The sequence below is a fragment of the Gorilla gorilla genome, chromosome 7 (genome assembly GCF_029281585.2).
Source record: "Gorilla gorilla gorilla isolate KB3781 chromosome 7, NHGRI_mGorGor1-v2.1_pri, whole genome shotgun sequence".
Taxonomy (NCBI): Eukaryota; Metazoa; Chordata; class Mammalia; order Primates; family Hominidae; genus Gorilla; species Gorilla gorilla.
This window is the reverse complement of record NC_073231.2, coordinates 142803085-142819146: the sequence shown is the minus strand read 5'-3', so window position 1 is coordinate 142819146 and position 16062 is coordinate 142803085. Positions and strand designations below refer to the sequence as shown.

Genomic DNA, 16062 nt, shown 5'->3' with positions numbered 1-16062 from the left:
CATCTCAGATGCATACCAAATTACCCTGCTGCTGACTGCTATTATTTAGGATTCATCCCATGGTTAAAAACTCCCATTATAATGAACCTTGAAACAAAATAAATAATGACATCTCAGCTCCCCTTAAAATATGTCAGCCAAGTACATTTTGGAATCCAATACTCTAAGTTATTGCTTATTACTTTGTAGAAAGTCATTAGTTGTGATGGGTTTTCCTAAAGTTCATGTTATTTAATATGCCTAAACTAGATAATTTCATCATTATATTTTGAACTAGCTTGAAAAAGAGCTGAATTGCAGGATTTCAGAGGGGACTTATGACCAGATGTTGGTAAAGGTATGTGAGACAATAGCAGCACCCATTTTGGCTCCTGTATTTGAGTGTATGACTTTTTTAGGAACCTCCATCTCTGTCAATGAAATGTAAGATCTGTAAGATCTATGAGAAGAAAAACCAGCTTTGTTTCTTTGATCATAGTTGCATTCCTAATCCTAGTGCAGTATCTTAGTTATCAAATAAGTAATATTTTAATTAAAAATGAAATGAATTAAAAGCAAAAACCAAACTTATTTCATAAAGCTTTAAATTTCTGAGGGGATAGAGACAGCAGGGAGAGGACAGTGAGATTTCAAGGAGTTAAATGCTTGTTTTAAGTTAAACATGGAGCTAGAGAGGCATAGACTATGAGATGATGGGAATAAGAATGATCAATATCTTGAAGAGTTACTAGGTGAGATTTCAAGCAATTTATTCTTATTGGGATCTCTGACATGCAAGCTATAATGTAATAAAATAAGCTAAACAGTATTCATAATAGTTGATCTATTATTTTTGATGTATTATAACTTTGATTTAGCACTGCGTTATTTTCAGTATAACTATTAAATTAAATAAAGTAAAAACTGCCAGTGGTTTACTTAACAAAAGTTTATTTCTTTTTTAAATAACTCAAAAATGCTTTTTTTTTTCTGATTAGCAGGTCACTGTTCTCTCCATGATGACTCTGGGATCCTGTGGTTCTGCCTACCTAGGGCTTTGGAATCCTCTCCATCTAGTAGGCAGAGGGGGCAAATGCATGGGAAAGCTACACCTGCTTCTTAAAATCATGGTCCCTAAAAGGACATGGGCTTATGCTCACATTCTTTTGACTAGAACTCATACATGGCCAGAGACAACTGCAAAGAGAATAGAGAAATGTTGTTTAGGGTGAGCACGAAGCCTAATGCCATGAACACAACGAATAGGTAAATATATTTTATCTATTATTTTATTATTACACTTAATGATTATTAAGCAATTGTCCCCTAGATTGTCAGGGTTGGAGGCCTGAGTCCATCTTTCCATTGTCTTTGCAACTTCAATATGTCATATGAGCCTGTTGTGGCAGAGACCACTAGATGCCCACCAAAGTCTCCTTTATTTGTTTTTTTCTTGGACACACAGCTACATTTACCTTCTCCAGCTTCCTTTGCAGGTAGCTGTAGCTACCAGCAGTAGTACATTAACTACTCCTCTCCAGCAACAATGTGAAGGGAAATCATTTGTGCTATTTTATGGCCATGAAAGTAAAACAAAACAAATAAAAACAAAATATTGCGTGGTACTCCTCCATTAAATCCCAATTCCAACTGACTGAAGGTTTGATGGACAGGACGATCTTAGGAGCCACTTGGTGAAGGTAGGAAAGCAGCTATTGACCTCAATCTGTGAATAAGTTCTTAGGAGCTGGAAGCTTCCCTGGACTATTAAATGAAAAATAAATAAAGTTCTTCTTTAAGCATCTAAAATTTTGGGCTTATTTGCTACTGTTACTTGGACTATACTAACTCATACAGCACTACGACGATAGAAGGCTATTGGGCCACACAGTTGGGCACATAGAATTTGGAGAGAGACATGAGGCCTCATTTACTTGCTGGAGATTGACCTTTCATAAGCAACAGAGCTGAATATTAAACACAGTTTTGCCCATTACCAAATCTGTTGATCCTTCCTCTGTACATTACTGCCTCTCATATACCTGTAGTTTCTCTTATACCATGGTTTCCCACGAGACACCCTTGGTGTCTTTTGGCATTGTCATAGAGAAATATATGATTCTGTTGCTAACTTAAGCTGTTGTTATGGGCAGAACCAATATTTAGTTTTCTGGTCTTACTTGTGAGATTCTCATTCAAAACTTCAAAGGTTGAAGTGTGGGCAGCTGGCATGTTTTATGTTTCTTCAATTTTATACTCGACAGAAAAATTTTACTGCTACTAAAAAAGTCAGAGGGCATGTGGCTAATATTTATAGCTTTTGTTATGCAAGTGCATAAATGGTAATTTTGCTAATAATTTAAAGCAAGATGCTAGTTTAAAAACTATTGAACACCTTGAAATAAATGGTGTTTCCCTGAAATGCCCCAACTACTGAATAACTAACTCACCATGAATAAGTTATTTTCCTAAGTAAATTAGGAGAGAAATCCTATTTAATTCTATTTATTCAATACATATTTATTTAGGGTTAAGTAAGACCACTTGAAAAAGAGAGTGGAATAATGAATTATTTCTGCTTGAAGAAATACAAATTTCAGGAGGTAGTATAAGACCGTTTTAAGCACATAGAGCTTAACTTGCCTATGGCCTTTCAAGGAAGCATGCATGGTAGCATTGTGTGGGTTACAGCGATGCAGACCAGGAAATCCTGGAGGAAGAAGCTAGATTTAGAGACGTAAGCAGGTGACAGTGCTATAGAATGAAGACAGATAATTCCAGATCAAGGGAACAATTAAAACAAAGACATGGTGAAGGGAAAAGAGTATGAGATTTTCTTAGGAAAAATCAAGAAGTTTGATCGTCTTAAGGGCATGACACATGTAAGAGGAATGGGGAGACAAGATGACTTTAAAAGTTTGTTGTCAAAAAAAAAATGAAGGCTCATGAATTCCATCCCGAAATGTTTTGAATTATAGTTTGATAGTGTGGAGGGTTCACTTAGCATGTTGAGGATGGAGTCAATGTAAATGGAAGTATATACATATATCTCATATATATATATGTATATATAGTCTATAAGATAAATATATCTTATATATTTCTTATATATCTTATATAGAGTCTATAAGATATGTTTATCTTATAGACTATTTATTTTTGAGTTTTGTGATATATTGATGCTGGGCATGAATGAAGAGTAATAAAGATAGCAGGATGGATATCAAATGGAATGCCATAGAATATAAGATCACCAATAAAACATAAAAGAAGCACTTTCTAGATTAAAAATGAAGTTTATCATTTTGAAATGATTCATTGCATCTCTCCAGAAAAATATTCGTACTCCAACTCCTCCACAGACTATAGGTTTTGTACTACTGAGGGAAAGCTGAATTTGGAAAGTGGAATGTGAAATGATGAATATTAAATAGATGAAGATTTCAAGTTCTAATTTTCATAGTATATTTTTTCTAGCCATCCATCATACCATCAATGGCATACCCGACTAGATGAACTGAATCATGCTGTAGTAACAAAAGATAGTGAGGTTCTTAGAGATTTATTGGAAAAATAACTTCCCTCCTCCTCCAAAAAATACCCTTGACTCTGAGACTCATTTCTGCACTCAGATGTTTTTACACTATATTTGAGAGCCATGCACTGATTTAGTTCTAGCCAAAGGCCTTTTCTCAGTTTTATATTTTATTGCTCTTGTTGAGAAGCAGTCACCTCTTGCAACTCTGCAAGTCCTCACATTTCTGGTTTACTTTTATTTCCTTTTCCGGATTCAAGCCAAGCCAAGTCTTTTCTCAACTCATCTTTTTCTTATAATAACTTGTCAAATACAATCAATAGGAACTATCACACTGTATTATGTTTTAATTTCATTTCTTTTCCCTAGAGTTAATACTTTATGAGGAAAGCAACTACACTAAAACTCCAGTTTTGGACCCTGTTTTGAACAAGGCATAAGCCCATTTTTTTCTTGCCTCTCTGCTAAGCAAAGCTATAAAAATAGCACAAGAGAAAACTAAAGAAGAAGGCTAAAATGTGCTAAGAAGAATGTAAGCTGTTTTGAGACTTGAGAACGGGAAGAGGATAACAACAGCAGGATCCCCCCACTCCAGACCCTCTAATTTAGAAGAGAAGGTGGCCCAGGTAGGCTTATTCTTCTGCCAGATTGACCATGAGTCCTTCTGACAGCATGTGAGTCTCACACCACCACTAAGGGAAGAGTGAGTGAGTGAGTGGGAGCTTTGCCAGAATTAAGTGGCCAGGAGAGTTCATCTCTTTCCATGCTGTGTCTAAGGCTCATCTTTTCCACTGAGAGACACGTAGGCAGCCTGCCTGATGGAATTGGAAACAATCCCCAGCCACAGCAAGTGCTCTGACATAGCAATCTTTCTTTTCCCTAGGAGCCTGAGACCCTCCTGAAAACAAGTCATGGAGGTAGCTAGGATATGCCAAATGGGAGATCCCACAACAGTCCTCACTCACTAAGAGATACCTGGAGAAATTGGCCTTGACAACATCAGCAGTAATCAGTGGGAGCCCCAGCAGAAGGAACAGACAAACCAAGCAAGCCAACACAGCAGTGAAGAAGCTCCGTAAATTTAATTGCCTTTGAAACATAGCCCACAGAGTTAGGTGAAGACCCGCATGCTAAACTTAAATAGGGTGAATGCTGACTTAAATAAACTATATAAATAGACCCACAGTCTCCTACCACAATAGGCAAAATGTTCAGGATACAATTCAAAATAATTAGATATATCAAAATTCAGGAAAATTGCAACTTCAGTGGCAAAAAAAAATGGATGCCAGCACTGAGATAAATCAGATATTGAATAGATTTAATAAGAAATTAATGGGAGGCATCAAAATAGTGTTTGAATAATCCATTACAAATTCTTTTGCAACAAATAAGAATACGTAGAAAAAAAATCAGGAAAGAAATTGAGATCTCAAAAATAACAAATGGAAATTATTTAACTAAAAAAATAAATAACCAAACCAAAGCAAAACAATCTTCTCTGGCTGAATTCATGAATAAAGGTCAAATGACAGAGGATTTAAATAGTAACCATGAAGATGAAATAACCAGAGAAAATAACGAATAAAGCCTAAAGGATCTATGGGATACTCAGATCCAGTATTTATATCATCAGAGTCCTATAAGAAAATGAGAAATTAAAAGAGAATGAAAGAGTATTTGAAACAATATTTTCTACAAATCTTTCAGCTTTGGTGAAATAAACAAACATACAGATTCAAAAAGTTGGGCAAACTCCAAACAGAAAAGTTTATAATAATAAATATATGTGCACAAAATATATATTCCTAAAGCAACAGACCATGAAATACATAAACAATCTCATAGAGTTGAAAAGATAAATAGACAAATCTACAATTATATTTGGGGACTTCAACACACTCGCAAAAACAAGAGAACTACTAGCAAATATATAGAAGGTCTGAATAACATAATCGACCAACAGTGTCTAACTGGTGTATATAGTACAATCTACTCAACAAAGGCAAAATACACGCTTTTTTATTCAAACAATTATGGAAAATTAATCAAGATAGACAATATTCTAGGCCATAAAACAAACCTAAACATTTTTAAAAGATTTAAAATGATGCACAGTTGATGGGAATGTAAAGTTGTACAACCACTACGGAAACCAGTGTGGAGTTTCCTTAAAGATCTAAAAGTATATCTACCATTTGATCCAGCATTTCCACTCCTGCATAGCTACCACAAGGTTATTATACAAAAGTCATTATATGAAAAAGATATTTGCACACACATGTCTATAGCAGCAAAATTCTCAATTGCAAAAATATGGAACCCGTCCAAATGCCCAACAATCAATGAGTGAATAAAGAAAATGTCATATATGTATATATATATATATATATACACACACACACACACACACACACACACACCATGGAAGACTACTTAGCCATAAAAAGGAACAAAATAATGGCATTTGTAGCAACCTGGATGGAATTAGAGACCATTATTCTAAGTGAAATAACTCAGGAATGGAAAACCAAACATCATATGTTCTCACTCATAGGTGGAAGATAAGCTATGAGTATGCAAAGGCATAAGAATGATACGGTGTACTCTGGGGACTTAGGGGAAAGTGTGGGAGGAGTGTGAGGGATAAAAGACTACATATTGGGTACAGTGTATAATGCTCAGGTGATAGGGTGCACCAAAATCTCATAAATCACCACAAAAGAACGTATTCATGTAACCAAACACTACCTGTTCTGTAGAAACCTATTGAAATAAACAAAAAATGTATTGTACATTTTTAAACAAATAAATAAAATGTTGCAGAGTAAGCTCTCTTACAATAATTGAATAAAACTATAAATATATAACATAAAGAAAACAGAAAAAGATCTCTAAACATGGAAACATTAAACAACACCCTTCTAGATATTCCCCTGGCCAGAGAGTAAGTCTCAAAGGAAATTTTAAAAATATATGTTACTGAATGAGAACATAATATATCGAAATTTTTGGGACTTGGTTAAAGAGCGATTGAGAGAAAAACTTATAGCACTGAATGCCTGCATTGAAAATGAGGAAAAGTCTCAAATCAATAACCTATGTATCTACCTCAGGAAACTTAACAAAGAATGGAAACGTAAACTCAAAGCTATAATGAAGGAAATATAGATAGGAACAAACTCAATGAAATTGAAAATAAGAAGCAATAAAAATAATAAACAAAACAGCTAGCTTATCAATAAAATTAATAAACCTCTATTAATTTTATTAATACAATTAATAAGACTAATAAATAAAATAAGAGAAGATACAATTTCCCAAGAATCAAAATAATATTGTGTATCACTACATATCTTGCATCCATTCAAAAGATTGTAAGAAAATATTACGAACAATTTTATGCTCATAAATCTGAAAACTTAGAAGAAAGGAAGTGACTCGTCAAAGACTACAAGCCACCAAACTCAACCAAGATGAAATAGACAGTCTTAGAAGCTCTATAAAGATAATTTTGCAAAATGTAAAAAAAATTAAAAAGAATCACCATGAATATTGAGCAATTTTTTCCAGAAAGTGTAAGAAGGAACACTTCCCAAATCATTTTATGAGACTAGTATTACCTTGATAACAATATCAGACAAAGACAGTACAATAATGAACTGTACACCAATATCTTGTGACTTTAGACACAAAGGCCTTGAATATAATATGAGCCAATTGAATGATAAATGTGTAAAAAGAATTATACACTATAGCCAATTAGTATTTATTCCAGGGATGCAAGGCTGTTTTAACATCTGAACAACAGTCAATACAATCCATCATTTAAACATGGTAAAGAAGAAAAATCAATTGATCATATTAATTGTCAAAAGCCAACAGCAATTCATAACAAAACTCTTGTTTTAATTAATAAACTTAATTTTTGGAGCTGATTTAGGTTCACAGCAAAATTGATTTGGAAAGTACAGAGTTCACGTCTATCTCCTGTCCCCATGAAAGCACAACCTCTTCCACATCATGCACCAGAGTGGTACATTTGTTACAACTGATGAACCCACGTTGACACATCACATAATACAACTATTAGGGAAATAAGAGTAGAGCAGAGTTACCTCAACTTGATTACAGAGCATCTACAAAAACGCTAGAGCTAACATACTTAATGGTGAAAGACAATGTTTTCCCCTAAGATTGGGACAAAGGCAAGATATTTACTCTCATTAAGTTGATTCAACATCATCCTGGGAGTTGGTTCTAGTTTGTAATATAAAGCAAGAAGAGGAAATACAGGACATACAAATTGAAATAGAAAAAAAAGTTGTCCCATTTATAGATGGCACAATTGTCTATAGAGGAAATTCCGAAGAATCCACCGAAACTTCATAGAACTAATCAGTCAGTTGAGCTAGGTCACAGGATTCAAGATCAACCACAAAACAATTAATCACATTTTTATGTTCTAACAATGAACCTGCTGTGTAGAAAGTAAAAATAACACTATGGAATTCACAATTGCTCAGCAGAAAATTACATACTTAAGTATACACTTAGCAAAACATACATGCTGAAACTTACAGAAAGCTCATTGAAAAAAATCAAAGACTTACAATAAATGGGGACAGACACAATAATCAGGGATTACAAAACTCTACATAACTAAGATTTCAATTCTGCACAGTTAATCTATAGATTTACTGCAATTTCTGTCAAAATCTAAAGATTTTTTATAGGTATAGATAAACTTATTTAAAAATTTACGTAGAAACACATAGGCCCCATAATAGCTAAGACAATCTTGACAAAAAAAAGTAGGATAAATTATTCTATTGTAATTACACTTACTATAAAACTACAGTGATCACGTAAAATGTGATATTGGCAAAGGAATAGGCACATAGTTTGCTGGAACAGAAGACCTGGTAATAGACCCACAAAAATATGCTGAACTTGTTTTTTGACAAAAGTACAAATTCAATTTAATGGAGAAAGGATAGCCTGAAGCAATTGGTTCTATGCAGGAAAAATAAAAAGTAAAAAGAAAAAAAGAGAACCTAAAACTCACAAGTTAGACAAAACTTAAAATAGATTACAGAAAATGTAAAACAAAAACTACAACTATAAAGCATTTAGAAATAAAGAAGAGGAAATCTAAAGGATATGGAATTAGGCAAATAATTTTTAGACTTGACATTCAGTGCACAATCTATTAAAGAAAAAATGAAATATTGGGCCTTATCAAAATTAAACACTTTTACTTCATAAAAGTACATGTGAAAAAATATGAAAAGATAAACTACAGTTTGAGAGAAAAGGTTTGCAAACAACATACCTAAAATGTATAAAACATTTTCAATTCTTAACAGTAACAAATTTTATAAAAACATAATTTGAAAGTGGACGAAGTACATGAACAGTAGTTTCATCAAAGAAGACATACAGATGACAAATGAAGTCACAAAATATTGCTCAACATTATTATCCATTTGGGAAATGCAAATTAAAATACAAATTACATATTGATGGCTGCCTACTCAGAATGTGTAAGATAAAAAATGGTGACACCTTTAGACATTGGCAAGTGTGCAGAGATACTGGATCATTCTAAACATTTGGTAGTTTCTAAAACAAACAAAAAATCCCTGAAGATACAACCAACATATGACCTAGCAAATGCTCCCTGGGGCATTTATCCCACAGAAATGAAAACTTCCATTTGTAGAAAATACTGCGTATGTACATTTATAGAAGCTTTACTTGTAATAGTCAAAATCTGTTTCCAGCCTGATGTCCTTGAACAGATGAATGGTCAAAAAAAACTGTGGTACATCCATATTATGGAATATTACTTAGCAACAAAATGTAACTATAGATATGCATAACAGTTTGGATGGATCTCTGGGGAATTATTTTGAGTGAAAATTCTTATAGGTTCCATATATATTTTCATTTGAAATGACAAAACTGTAGAAACAGAAGCCAGGTTAGTAATTGCTAGAGATTGGAGGAAGAGAGTTCGAAGGGAGTGAGTGTAATTATGAAAAAGCATCATAAGGGATTCTTATGACATTGTATTGTTCAGTATCTTTACTGTGGGAGTAGATATAGGCATCATAAGGGATTCTTATGACATTGTACTGTTCAGTATCTTTACTGTGGGAGTAGATATAGAAACATAAGCAGGTGATTAAATTGTAAAGAATTGAATGCATAAACAAAAGAGTAAAACTGGGGAAATCAGAATAAAAAATATATTATATATCTGTCAATATCTTCATTTTGATATTTTGCTATAAGTTTGCAAAATGTTGTGATGGAAGAAACTGGATAAAATGTATAAAGGATTTCTCTTGTTATTCTTTACAACTGCATGCAACTTCACAGTTATTTCCATTTATTAAAGTTTAAGTTTATTGTCTGCTGTCTGAGGTATGGTAAAATATAGTTTTACTTAAAGCTTATATAACACTTTCCTTTCCTTCTAGCCTCTGATAACTGTGTCCCTAGTGCTCCCTTCCCAGTTCCAAGCTAATGCTACATTGATGTGTATGTGTGTGCGGAGGTGGGGGATGGCTGTCGTTATGGCAGCATGTCATTGGTCATCACCAACTCCCTCACTCCAGGAGGCACTTCTGATATAGCAGTCACCAACTGGAACATTAAGGGCTACCTTTGAATATCAAGCAGTGGCCAATTTGCCCCATGTTGGCTTTATCACTTAGCCTCACATTTTGAGTAACATGACCACATCTAACTCCAGGGAGACAGAGAAGCCTCATCCTATATTATATTGCAATGAGGAGTGGAAATATTTGATAATTTCCCCTTTATTTACAAATATGAAAATGTATTTTTTTGCTATATAATTGTCTTATGGTTTTTGACAACTGTCTTCTTTAATTTAATGTAAAACTTCATTAAGCCAAAACTATTCTAACTTAGCATCCAGGTATGTGAAACACAGAGAATGTGGTGGGTAGTGAAGGGGGAGAGGATGAAGCTGAGAATTCTATTGAGATAAATTAATTCTGATACACAATGGAAGACTAGAGTGGATATGAGTTAAATTCACATGAGGAAATTTTGGGTAGTATAAATGATGGCTCTAACAACGACTGAAAAGATGGGCAGTGACTGGAATCTGATGATAATGTTGAATAGATAAAACCCTGGGGCCGCTCTCTCTCTTGGTATGTGTCTACATCTGTCTATCTGTACATACATGTATACACACACACACACAATTTAAGCCATTATGATTGGGATATTCTTTACATTGCTAAATAAAACACATTAACAAGTAGAGTTTCTTTTTTTTTTGTAGAGACCAAGTCTCGCTCGGTTGCCCAGGCTGGAGTGCAATGGCGCTATCTCTGCTCACTGCAACCTCCGCCTCCTGGGTTCAAGGGATTCTCCTGTCTCATCCTCCCGAGTAGCTTGGATTACAGGCGCACACTTCCATGCCGGCTAATTTTTGTATTTTTAGTAGAGACAGGATTTCACCATATTGGCCAGACTGGTCTCAAACTCCTGACTTTAAGTCATCCACCCTCTTCAGCCTCCCAAAGTGCTGGGATTACAGGCATGAGCCACTACGCCACGCAACAAGTAGGGATTCTATTCCGTTGTCTACCGATGGTCATAAGTATGCATTTCTTAACCTGTAAGGCGTGCCTTTATTCAAAATTGACTGACAAAAGCCTTCCTCTTTAAATGCTCAATTTAATTGCAATTTTTCCCATTAATTATTTGGACTATCTAGTCTGTTAAACCAGTGTGGTGATTGGATTTAGTTGATGCATTATACCATAAATTTAGTATATTTTCAAATAAATTAATGATTATTTTTACTTTTTGACACTTTTTAGCTGGCAAAAAAGGGAAATCTTTGTCAATCAGTTATTCAAGAAGGACACAGAAAGACTGAATCTCTGAGCTTTTAATGCTTTATTCCTACAGACTTTATTCCATTGGATTTAATTTATAGACATCTATGTCTCCCACTAAATTAAGGCTCAGCCAAGGATTTTGATTTACTTTTAACCTATAATTTTCACAAATAAAGGAAATAAAGTGCATACTCAGAGGAAAAGTAAAATAAGGGAAAGTGAAAGCCATTCCACAATGTATACATATTTCAAAACAACTTATTGTACATTGAAAAAAATATATATATATTCAATTTTTAGTTGCCAATTAAAACATGAAGAAAGAATTTGAGGGAGAATAGTAGGGTATTGTAAGGAGAGAAATACATTTATATGGGGCAATTTCTGCCTTTGAAATAATAACATTGTGGTGTTGCTGCTCTAAATAAGTTCAAATTATGAGAAACATAATAAAAAAGAAAGGAAGATGACGAAAATCCTATTTTTGATGTGCACAATATATATTTGTCAGACTTTGTTTGCTACTTATGATTTAGTAATTCTGAGCTACTTCCATACTTTCAGTCTTTCAAATATATTCTCCCTTTCTCCTCTATGCTTTTGCTGAGTTGTTTCACATGCTTCAATGTGCTGGCACGGTGTGTCTGTATGTCTGTCACTCTCTTTGGATTTCATGCTCTTGTGAGTGGAGATGGTGTCAGGCAAATCCTCCCTTTCAAGGCTGGGATACCTTGCAAGTGTGGAGTCTCTAGCTGCAGAGTGTTTGAACAAATGGCTTCTCTTACTAGTAATTGAAGTCCATGAAACTAAGATGTGCCCTGTATTTTCCTATGGATTTCTTGGTGTCTATATCTATCAGCATCTTTATCCAGCCTCCTACAACCTCATTTGTCATCCCTTTCCTAGCTTTGTCATTAAATATATTCATTAAACATACAAACAGGACAGTTAGAGCACACCATACAGAGAAGAAAGGTAATATTTCTTGTTCAGAGGCACCCAAGTTAAGACAGAAATAGGAAATCACTTTTATGTGACAGATTTATAGTGTAATATTCCCTTTTTCTAAAAAAAAATCCAGGCAGAACAAACTCTTGTCTGTAGATGGAATATTACTGTTATATTTTCTATGGAAATAAAATGAGTGGCTTAAAAAGTGTCTAAAGAAGTGGGCATGGAAAAGGTGAGAGGAGACATTGAGGAATTCTGTTTGGACAGGTGTGGGCGAAAAGTGGTGCTTTTGGTTTAGAGTGGGGATAGTTGTTCTGGTCCCAGGCTAGGCCGGCCACCTGGGAAGATATTACCTAAGTGAAAAAGAGAGCTTAGGCAAGACCAGGAGAACACTATCAATCACTGGACCAAGACCAGTGAGAAGCTACAAGAAGTAAATATTGTCTGTGTAAGTCAAGAGGCTGAAAGTCCAATAACACATTATGAATGAAGGGCACAACTAGAAAACAATAGAAAAGATCAACTAAACGAAGAATTGTTTTTAAAGAGCAGTAATATTGGCAAACTTTTATCTAGACTAAGAAAAAAAAAGAGCAGGCTCAAATAAATACAATCAGAAATGAAAGAGAAGACATTATAACTGATACCAGAGAAATACAAAGGACCACTAGAAATTAGTATATTTATACACGAGAAAATTGTATACCCTAAAACGAATGGCTAAATTTCTAGAAACATACAATATACCAAGATTAAATCATGAAGAAGTAGAAAATCAGAACAAACCAATGACAGGTAAGGAGATTGAATTAAAAAGACTCCCAATAAAGAAGAGTCCAGGACCTGATGCCTTCACTGTCAAACTCTACAAAACATTTAAAGAAGAATTTTCCCCAATTCTTCTCATAGTCTTTCAAACAATTGAGGATGAGAGAACACTTTCAAACTCATTTTATGAAGCCAACATTACCCTCATACCAATGCCAGAGAAGCACACTATAAGAAAGAAAATAACAGTCCAACGTCCTTGACTAACACTGATAAAAAAAAATTCTCCACAAAGTATCAGCAAATTGAATTCATAGTGTGTAAAAAGGATTATACACCATTATCAAGTGGATCTTCCCATAGGATACAAGGATGGTTCAACATAGGCAAATTGACAATTGTGATACACCACATTCATTAAGAGACAAATAATAAAAGTAAAGAATAAAAATTATAATATCAATAGATGCAGTGAAAGCATTTGACGAAATTTAACATCCTTTCATTACAAAAGTTCTCAACAAATTGAGCATTGAAGAAATGAACCTAAACATAATAAGGGCCACAGATGACAAGATCACACCTAACAATCTTACTCAATGGTGAAAAACTGAAAGCTTTTTCTCTAAGATCAGAAAAAAGATGAGGTTGACAACTCTCACCATTGCCATTCAACATAATACTGAAAGTTCTAGCCAGAGCAATTTGGCAAGAAAGAGACATAAAAGGCATCCAAATTGGGAAAAAAGAATTTCAAGTCCTTGTAAATAATGTGATCTAATATGTCTAAAATATAGACATATTAGATATATATCTAATATATCTATATATACATATATGCATATATACATATATAGATATCTATATCGATATCTATATATGTATATACATGGATATCTATATATGTAGATATATGGATATCTATGTATGTATATATGGATATCTATATATGGATATCTACATATGTATAATATAGATATAGATATCTACATATGTATAATATAGATATAGATATCTACATATGTATATAGAGATATCGATATCTACATATGTATATACAGATATCGATATCTACATATGTATATACAGATATCGATATCTACATATGTATATACAGATATCGATATCTACATATGTATATAGAGATATCGATATCTACATATGTATATAGAGATATCGATATCTACATATGTATATACAGATATCGATATCTACATATGTATATACAGATATCGATATCTACATATGTATATAGAGATATCGATATCTACATATGTATATACAGATATCGATATCTACATATGTATATACAGATATCGATATCTACATATGTATATACAGATATCGATATCTACATATGTATATAGAGATATCGATATCTACATATGTATATACAGATATCGATATCTACATATGTATATACAGATATCGATATCTACATATGTATATACAGATATCGATATCTACATATGTATATATAGATATCGATATCTACATATGTATATATAGATATCGATATCTACACATGTATATATAGATATCGAGTAGATATCAATATCTATATATGTATATATAGATATCGATATCTACATATGTATATATATACATATTATAAAAATTATATATGTGTATATACATATATGTGTGTCTATATCTATATATGTATATATCTATGTATATATACATATATACATATACATAGATATCTATGTATATATACATATATAGATATCTATATACTATATCTATATATGTATATATGTATATATACATATATAGATATAGACACACATATATGTATATATGTGTATACAGATATCTATATATGTATATATACATAGATATATACATAGATATATATATCTATGTGTATATATATATATAGATATATGTATATATACATAGATATCATAGATATATATTTATATATGTATATATACATATATAGATATAGACACACATATATGTATACACACATATATAATTTTTTAAACTATACCAAAATTAAAAACTTTTAAATCAATTAAAAAATTGATTTAAAGTATACCAAAATTGATTAAAACTAACTAATTTGCAAGGATACAAAATTGGCATACAAATTTGCAAGGATACAAAATTTGCAAGGATACAAAATTGACATACAAAAATTGTGTTTCTATACACTAACAACAAATTTTTCAAAAAATAAAGAAAATAATGTTATTTCTAGTGGCATCAAAAAGAATTAAATGCTCAAGAATAAATTTAACCAAGGAGTGAAAGATTTATGCATTGAAAACTATAATATATTGATAAAAACATTGAAGAAAACACAAATGAATACAAACATATACTGTGTTCATGGATTAGGAGAATTAATATCGTTTAAATGTCCATTTTACTCAGAGTGATTTACAGTTTCAATGCCATCTCTATCAAAATTTCAATGACATTTTTCACAGGAATAGAAAAAAATCCTAAAATTTGTATGGAACCATAAATGACCCCAAATAGCCAAAGCAATTTTGAGCCAGAAGAACAAAGCTGGAGACACCAGACCTTTTGATTTCAAGTCATAATACAATGCTATAATAATGAGTACAGTATGGCACTGGCATCAAAACAGGCAGGTAGACCAATGGAAGAAAATAGAGGGCCCAGAAACAAACCCACACATACATGCTCAACTAATATGTGACAAAATTGTCAAGAAACTTAATAAAGGAAGGATAGTATCTTCAATAAATATTGTTGCAAAAATGGTTATTTACATTCAAATAATTAAATTGGACCCTTATCTTAACCCAGAAACAAGAAAAGTCAACTAAAATTATATTAAAACTTAAACACAGTACGTGAAACCACAAAACTTCTAGAGGAAAAGAATGAAAAATCTCCTTGATATTGATCTTGGCAATGATGTTTTGAATGTGACACTTAAAGCGCAGCCAATAAATG

General features: G+C 32.9%; 1 long non-coding RNA gene across 1 annotated transcript in view; it reads right to left on the bottom strand.

Moving 5' to 3' along the window:
* The window catches only part of LOC129524410 (uncharacterized), a 281757-nt gene that overhangs the window by 68521 nt on the left and 197174 nt on the right, over positions 1–16062 (bottom strand). The window lies entirely within an intron of this gene.